This window comes from Quercus lobata, chromosome 5, assembly GCF_001633185.2.
Source record: "Quercus lobata isolate SW786 chromosome 5, ValleyOak3.0 Primary Assembly, whole genome shotgun sequence".
Taxonomy (NCBI): Eukaryota; Viridiplantae; Streptophyta; class Magnoliopsida; order Fagales; family Fagaceae; genus Quercus; species Quercus lobata.
In genome coordinates, this window is record NC_044908.1 from 13,852,517 (window position 1) to 13,861,968 (window position 9,452).

The following is a 9,452-nucleotide window of genomic DNA, read 5'->3' on the forward strand; positions in this document are numbered from 1 at the left end:
TCTTGACCACCTTTCTTACATGGAAAGAGGGGAATTACTTGGTAAATGATACAATATAGCGAAGCTTAGTAAGTTTATAGTGGCTTATTCCTTGATCACTAAAACAACCTCCCCAATTTCTCCTTCTCTAATTTGTTTATTGGATTTTTAGCTTCAATTCTAATTGAATATATATATATATATATATATATATAAATATATATATTTCCATCTTTATAAATTTTTATATTGATGTTATAAAAGATATAGAGATTATTTGGTATATGGCCATGTGGGAGACTAGGTTTCTGATAGGCCAAGAATGTATTGACCTCTTTGGTAAATTAACCAATTAATTAGCCAAGTGAAATTAATTAGATTCAATTACACATGCAATAAGCGTGGTAGGACAAACAAATCACCAATTAAGTTAAATTCAGTAGAAAATAAATTTGACATAGGTGATTTGTTTACAAATGGGGAAAACCACCGAGGCAAAATCCCATCGAGTGAATTTAAGGTCACTACTCCCGAGAATCTACTATTATCAAAACAAGCGGTTACAAATAAAGGAATCCCAGTACCTTATACCAACCTACAGTTGAACCCTTACCCCAATACACAATTGGACTTTTTTTGTAGTAACAATCTCTCATTTTCAATGCACGGCTCCTAATACGTGACTAACCAATCGATGCACGGATCCATGTACATGACTAACCACCCACTTGAGAAAGATGTTGGTAGCAGAGTTCTTCAGTTCATCAATACGATGAAGATCACGAAACTCCTTGGTTACAAAACCCTACAACATACAAACGCAATAGCTTCTTCAAGAGAAAGATAAACTATGGCATATATCTCCGGTCACAATATGCTTGTGAAAAACTTTTGCATTAAGTTGCATCCACTTGCATCCAATGTGACGACCCTTAAAATAATTATTATATATGTTTAGGGTTGTGAGAAAAGAAAACCTAAACAAGTATACACTGATATGTGTGAAATCACACCTGAAAAACTGATTTTCATAAATCTCGATAGATAGGTTATCTATTGAGCTGGACCGAATAGGACTGATGTGGACCGAATAGGACTAAAGTGGACAGAATAAGACCAATGTGGACCGAATAGGACCAAAGTAGACTAAATAGAACCAAAGTGGAATGAAGAGGACAATATGGACCAAATAGGACTTTTGAATATTTATAATTTTTATTGCGTTTTTAGGGCTCACATTTCTAATTTCTAATGTCTTTTTTTTGGTATTTTTTTTAACATAAAACTAAAGAGTTTATCCCAAATATAATAAAAGTTCATGCTTTTCAACCCAAAAATTAAGAAGAAAAAAGAATTGAGCTAAACTTGAAAAGGCAACCTGCAAAAGAATCAATTTAAAGCCCAATTAGTGTTGAATTTTTAGGAAGAACAAATTATTTTCAACAAATTTTAGAACAAATTATAGATCATATTACAGTTACAAAATAATTATTTATTCCAAGGCATCGCATGGGTTTGCGACTAGTAATAATAATAATGCATGCTAATTATGTAATCACATGAAAGTGTTGTATAATCTACTGTTAATAGATATTTCCGAACCTTCACCACATTGATTGCATGAAGGAGAAAGTTGGCAAGAAAAGGTTGTTACTTATTTAAAACAGTTTACTGGCATTGGTATTATCTGTTATTTGATTTCTTTTTTAGTAACGATAATGGGAGATTCATTCTAATCAGCGATGATATTATGTCACAAAACTTTGTAGTGTTGAAAGCTCACGCTAAATGCAATCTAACAGGAATCAAGCCATGAAGGCTGATCGGTTGACTCGACTGCTTAAGGAACAAAAAAACAAAAGTTTAAAGCAATGATATAGTTTTTCTATTAAGAAAGAAAATACCACAAGGTGTAATATATTTTGTAAATAGCAAATTGTGATTGTAACAACACTTTTATATGGACTCATCACTTACACTATTACTCCCTCCGTCCCACTTTGTTTGTCCTGTTTGAAAAGTCAAACTTTTTAAGGGAACATCATTTATTATCTTGTCTACATTTCAAAAATGTATAAGTTTACAAAATAACCCCTAAATAAATTTATCAAAAAATTGAATTAGTAAATTAATAGGGGTATAATACGAACATTAGTAAATTAATGACTTTTATTTTTAAAAAATGGACAATATTTTGGGACATCCCTAAATGGAATAGAGGACAAACAAAGTGGGACGGAGGAAGTATTATTTTGCACCAATCCTATAATAGGTTATATTAGATTGTATGAAACAAGTTCTACTTATAAACTTATTGTTTTGTAAAAACAAAAACCAATCATCATATTCCAAGCAGTACTCATATGGAATGGATATAGGTAGATACATCATGTGCCTCAAGTCTTTTAACTTTTTATTTATAGTTTTATTGCCTTAGAAATTCCTTGCTGCACCCATGACCCATCCAACAAATTTCAGAACAAACTGAGTGTTTGACGGTGCATTTGTCATTCATTCAATTCACTTGTGATTTGTCAAATGTTTTTACTTATTTTTACCATTCTTCCAACAAATTGAGAAATTATATGGTCTTCATGGTGGACCATATTATTTGTCCACCATTTCATTAAAAGACTCACACTAGTTTAAAATTCCAAAGTCAGTAATCAATTTCTGTTATTTTTTTTTTTTTTACTCAGCAATTTTAAACAGATGAGAGTTTTTTAATGAAATGTTGGACCATATTAGTTGTTCTCAAACAAATGACCTTGGAGTCAGAACGAAAACACATTTAGACTATTAAGACCCTTTCTTTTCTTTTTTCCCTTTAAAATGTGTGTGTATATATATAGTTAAAAATTAATAGGTTAGATTTCCTACTCCCTTCTTAAGATTTAATTTACTTATTATAGCCCCTCCTAAAAAGTACTGTATTTAGAGAAAATTACAATTTAAACCATAGAGTTTGGGGTTGTAACAAATTAAACTCTACAATTTCAAAAATTACAATTTAAAGCTGAGGTTTTAAAAAAGTAGTAAAATTATAAAATCTTAATAAAGTTTCCAAAGTGAAAAAAAATTAAGATATGGCCTTCTTCGACTTTTACTTGGAGAGGTCAATCACACCAAATTGAATGATAGGAAAATTTATCATGTGTGCTGTATAATGATGAAGCCAAATCTTGTAATCACCTATTTTGGGACTGTTAGAGCAATTACATCAACTTGGGCATAATTGTGCAAAATGAAAAAAATGGCTAATTTTACACAATTTGAGTAAAAAAACACCCACACCAGCTTGTGCATAATTGTGTATTTATGCACAATTGCTACAGTAACCGTGCATATATGCACGGTTACTGTAGCATGTGTATTTATTATTTTATTAATTTCCTTTCGCACCTTTTTTCTCTCTCTTCTCCGTGCACAACAAACTGACTTTCCTCTCCTCATCTTCCCTCAGATGCACACAAACACACCCACCCACAAACACAAGCACATCCACACAGACAAATCAACACACAAACAAACCCACACAGACAAACCAACAGAGAGATAGATCAGTGCTTGACTTCTTACGGTTCATGCGCTGTTCAGGGCTTGTAGATCAGAGAGTGGTTTGAGAGTAGAGAGTATCGATGGCAGTCTGTGGGTGTCACGGTGGAGCTAGGAAGCTTCGTTTCCTTTAAGGATCAGAGATGGTGGAAGTCTGTGGGTGGGTGTCACGGTGGAGCTTGGAAGCTCCGTTTCCTTTAAGGATCAGAGATGGTGGCAGTCTGTGGATAGGTGTCACGGTGTTGATGAGGATCGGAGATGGTGGAAGCTTGAGATTGGGCCATGAGAGATTCAGAGATTAGAGAGAGGGTGTGGATTAGAGATGGGTATAGAGAGAGAGCAACAAATCAAAAAAAAAAAAATGGTAGAGAGAGAGAGAGAGAGAGAGAGTATGTAAAGGTAGTTGAGAGAAATAATAAAAAATTTGAGAAGAAATAATATTTTATTGAAATATCTTGTAAAATAGATAAACTGATGTGAATGTTTTGTAAAAATGATGGTATAAAATAGAAAAAGTAAGTTTTAAGTGTAAAATAGACGAAATCTTATGCACAAACTGATGTAATTGCTCTTACTTTGCTCAAGCTGTTTGGCTTTCGCATCACCATAAGAGAAACACTAATTTCCTGTTAACATTCACATCAGCATATGAGAAGCATTTCATGTCCAAAGCGTCTTATACCTCTCCTCTTAGCCTGTAAACACAAAGCACCCATTTGCCAAAACCTATGCACTCATGCTCTTGACTGGTCTCTTCAAGCGCGGAAGCTCCAATGGTGGACTCATCGCATTCTTTGAAAATATGGGCAACATTGAAACTGCCCGAAAATTGTTTGATGTATTGTCTCAAAGAGGCATAGATGCATGGAATGCCATGATCATTGTGTGTTCGCGTAAAGAGTACCCGGTTGAAGTTCCATGTCTCTATCATAGGATAATCTTGGACGGTGTAAGACCTGATAGCTCAACTTTCACTGTGGCCCTCAAATTTTTACGGTTTTAACTAACTTTTTTTTCTACTCATGCCATTTGTTCTGGTATGTGCGGGATGTGAAGAAAATTTTTCGTAGAGGCTTTGGGTTTGTGACTTTTGCAAATAATTCTTCGGCTGCCTCGGTTGCCTGACTCAAAAATTTAATACAAGGTCAAGAGATATCCTTCACTTAGTTCTTTGGGCTTTGCCCATATGTTTTGGCTTCTTATGAAACTAATATCATGATGCATTTTTGCTTCAGGTTGAAAGAAAAAACTTCTTGATGTTGATCTACAGGTTTATGTATAAACAGAAGCCAATCAGTATAGAAAGGAAAGAAGTTAAATTTTCTGCATTACACAGATTTTCATAGCTCATTTATTATGTACAAGCTGTCAACCTTGATGATCATAATAAAAAATTAAGAAAATGAAAAGGAACATTTAAATTTCCCAGTCTAAACCTAACTTAAAAAATGGTTAATATTTAGAACTTGTTATGATAAATTCTTGAAGTATATATATCTTGATTTACTGTTAGGTTTAATGAATTTATTCCACTTTCTAACAGCAATCATTGATTGGTATTGGCAATGTTTAAGAATTGCTTTCTCAACAGACTTCCACTTTCAGGATTTGACACCGTTAATTTTCTTGAATCTTTACACTTTCTTTTAAAACTAAATTACCATTTTTGATGATATGACGAACTCCTTCTATGACCTTAACCCTCCAAAATTGCAGGTATTGGGCTCTATATTCAACCTTTGGGAGGAGAGGGGAATCGCTACCCCATTGTCCCTTAGTCACATTTTTTATTTGGTGTAAAATCTATTTTCGTCCTTACATTTTCATGCAATTTCCACTTTGGTTCCTATTTTTTTTCTCCACCGTTTTTAGTCTTTGTCCAAAAAAACGCATCTCGTTTTAGTCTTTTCCATCAGTGTCCTAACGGCCCTGTCTTATGTGGCAAACGAAATTATTAAAATAATAAAATAATAATAAACAAATTATTTTGACATTAAAAAATACCATGTCAGCATTTAAATTTAAAAAAAAAATTTATGAATTTTAATTAAATAAAAAAATTAAAAAAAAATAAAAAATAAAAAATTACATGAATTGAGATTTAAATATGTCTTGAACAAGAACAATAAAAACACAAATCCAAATCTAAGAACACAAACCTAGAAATTAAAATCCAAAAATTAAAAATCTCAAAATCACAATTTTCTCAAACCCAATAAAATCATCAAATCCTAAAACCCCAAAGTAACAAATCAATCCAAAAATACAACACAACCAATCCAAACAAAAAAATCTCAAACTCAGAAAAACCATATCAAACAAGTTTTTTTTTTTTTTGAGAAGGATCTCAAGCAAGTTGAATCCAACAAACCCACCTCAAAATATTTCAAAATTTCAAAACCCAGCAAACCCACGCTCTCGAAATATTTCTCAACTAGTTTCTGCATCAAAACCACATAGTGAAGACCCATAAATCCTTGTAACATTTTTGCCTTAGATTTCTCTCAAAGAAAAAAGAAAAAAAACCCAGTAGTTAAGATGGCATCCACTTCTCTAGCTTTTCCTTCTCTGCAACCAAAGTTCCAATCTTCAAGAAAATCATCAAAGCCTTCCACGCGTCGATTTATTGTCCGTCCGATCACTGCCTCTGTGTCCGAAAAGCCAACTGTGTCACCGCCACCGGCCACGGTGGTGGCACAACCTGAACCCACCAAACTTCCGATCAAAAAAATCCCAGGAAACTATGGTCTCCCTTTTGTTGGTCCAATCAGAGATCGATTTGATTATTTCTATAACCAAGGCCGTGATGAATATTTCAAGTCTCGAGCCCAAAAGTACCAGTCAACGGTGTTCAGAGCCAACATGCCACCGGGTCCTCTCATCGCTTCCAGCCCAAACGTCGTCGTTTTGCTTGACGGGAAAAGCTTTCCCGTGTTGTTCGACGTGACAAAGGTCGAAAAGAAAGACCTTTTCACTAGTACTTTCATGCCCTCCACGGAACTCACCGGTCGTTACATAGTCCTCTCTTATCAGAATAGCTGAAATCAATTTGGGAAATATTTTGAGAGCGTGGGTTTGCTGGGTTTTGAAATTTTGAAATATTTTGAGGTGGGTTTGCTGGGTTCATCTTGTCTGAGATGGGTTTTTAATGAGTTTGAGATTTTTTTTTTTGTTTGGATTGGATGTGTTGTATTTTTGGATTGATTTGGTACTTTGGGCTTTAGGATTTGATGATTTTGCTGAATTTGAGAAAATGGTAATTTTGAGGTTTAAAATTTTTGGATTTTAATTTTTGGGTTTATGTTCTTAAATCTAGATTTGTATTATTGTTGTTTTTGTTTAAGATACATTTAGATATCAATTTATGTAATTTTTAATTCTGTTTTTTATTTTTTTATTTAGTTAAAATTAATAAATTAATTTTTTAAAATTTAAATGCTGATGTGACATTTTTTAATGTCAAAATAATTTGTTTATTATTATTTTAATAATTCCATCTGCCATGTAGGACGGAGCCGTTAGGACATTGACGGAAAGAACTAAAAGAGACGCGTTTTTCAGGATAGGGACTAAAAGCTGTGAAAAAAAGATAGAGACCAAAGTGAGAATCGCGTAAAAATATAGGGACAAAAATGTGCTTTACGCCTTTTTATTTTAAAATAAGGGAGAGTTAATAGCACACTTGAGCCTGGAAGGGTCAGGATTAGCATTTTGGGTGTGGGTGAAGTTTCGAAAACATGGCTGATCTAGTCTATGGACACCATGTTCTGTGAATATGGCACTTGTATTGTGATAGTTATAAATACTTCTCCACAAACCTTATACCAAGTTGCTGTATCTAATTGCAACTCTTGAATTGACTTAAGAAAGACAACTTGTGATTGAAGAACCATCATAGTTCTAGTAGTGGAAGCAGAATCTTAGAAATCAACTGGCCTAATTGGCTAGTCCCAGTTGGTTGGAATTTGAAATATAAGAAAGAAGTAGTCTGACTTAATTAATCTAGTGAAAGCTTTTGTAAATTCCTGTTGCGTTTTTCTTTATGCAATCTCTGTTGGGTTTGAATTTCACTTTAATTTTAAGAAAACTCTATTAATCTAATTGAACATGTGAAGTATGCAAGACCTATACTGGATGGAATGTCATTACCTTGAAGACAATAATAAAACAACTTGTTCTCATTTTATTGTTGGTGCACTAGTTTTTTATCAATTCTGTTTCTTGCAAATTATATTAGAGAATGCTGCTCCTATTGTGAATGATATGGCGGCTGCAGATCCCTCTTCCACTGTGGTGCATTCTTTGAGAAAGAAACAAAATTATCTTCGTTTACAGTTTCCAAATCAGCTAAGTTTTAAATGGTAGCATGCATTAGTTTTTTTTTTTGAAAATTTTGAATTTCTGCCATGTGTCCTGCTTATTTAAAAAAGGAATCAGAATGCTTCTCATTTAGCTTGTTGGTGCCAGTACCACATTTAGGCTTTATGTCTTCACCCTCACACGTGGCTTTTTCACTGCCTGACTCCTATTCTCATTCTTCTTCACATCTTCTATTAGTACTAGATTACATATACAAAAGCAATAGAACCTCTCAAAAACACAGAAGCAATAGCATGAAGAACGCATGGTTAAACTCAAAGTTCGCTGCTCTACTAGAAAATTCTATTCTCATTGATGTCCTAATGAATCCAAACTTATCAGATGTGGACACTCTCGACATCTTTAACCTCGACTTGAATGGCACTACCTATGGCATTTTTTTTTCTCCCTCCTTTCATTCATTCTTTCACATTTTTTTCATTAATTGGCACTTGCATAGGGTTATTTGTATAAACCTTGAAAGTTTTGCTTGTGTTAAGATTTTTTTTTTGGAGAAGAACTTGTGTTAAGGTTAATTGACTACAATGTACACATTTTACATTAAAAAACACATCTTTAGAATCTTCAAAGGAACGGCGATTACATTCCGTCCAAATAGTCCACATCAAACAACTTGGAATTAGATTCCAAATATTTGAATTATGTTTCCCAAGCCAATAACTCCAACAAAAATAATAATTCTGCCATAGAGCCAGGCAAGACCCACTAAATACCGAAAGCTTGAAGCATAAAAACCCATAAAGAATGTGCTACATGATAGTGAAGAAGTAGATTATTCATAAATTCCCCACTGCATCGGCACATGCAACACCGATTTTCCAAAGAGTGACCACTAAGCATGAGATTGTCCAAAGTAAGAATGTGGTCATGGGCTGCTGTCCACAATAAAAAGCCACCCTTTTGGGAAACTTTGCTTTCCAAATGCCCTTCCAAGGGAAAATAGAGTTGGGGGCCTCCCTTAATGCATTATAAAAGGAACAAGTATCAAACTTACCACTTCCATTAAGGCCTCAACACAAAGAATCGCAACCTACTCCCCGTGGAAGATGAGCTTGAATAAAATCAAGTAGAGAAAAAGATGTAGCAAGCTACCAGTCTTGAAAATCCCTATAAAATCTCAAGTTCCAATATCTAACATTTTCCCCCTCCTATTGACACAAAACATAAGAGATACAAGCTTCCTTGTTTGCCGAAATTACATATAACTTGGGGTAGAGGATTTTAAGAGGATCAACCCCAACCCATCTATCATGCCAAAAGAGGATTCGAGTACCATCACCCACAACAAAAGAAAAATGCTTAGAAAAACTCTTCCACCCTGCACTAATATTACGCCACAAACCACACCCATGGGCCCTCCTACAAATTTAGTTACCCTTTTACCCTCCCCATATTTAGTGAATATAATCCTCCACCAAAGATTAGTAACTTCATGCCCGTACCTCCACAACCACTTCCTTAATAAAGCTTGATTAAAGGACACTACATTTCTTATCTCCAATCCACCCATTTCAATAGGTGAGCAAACGTTGTCCCAA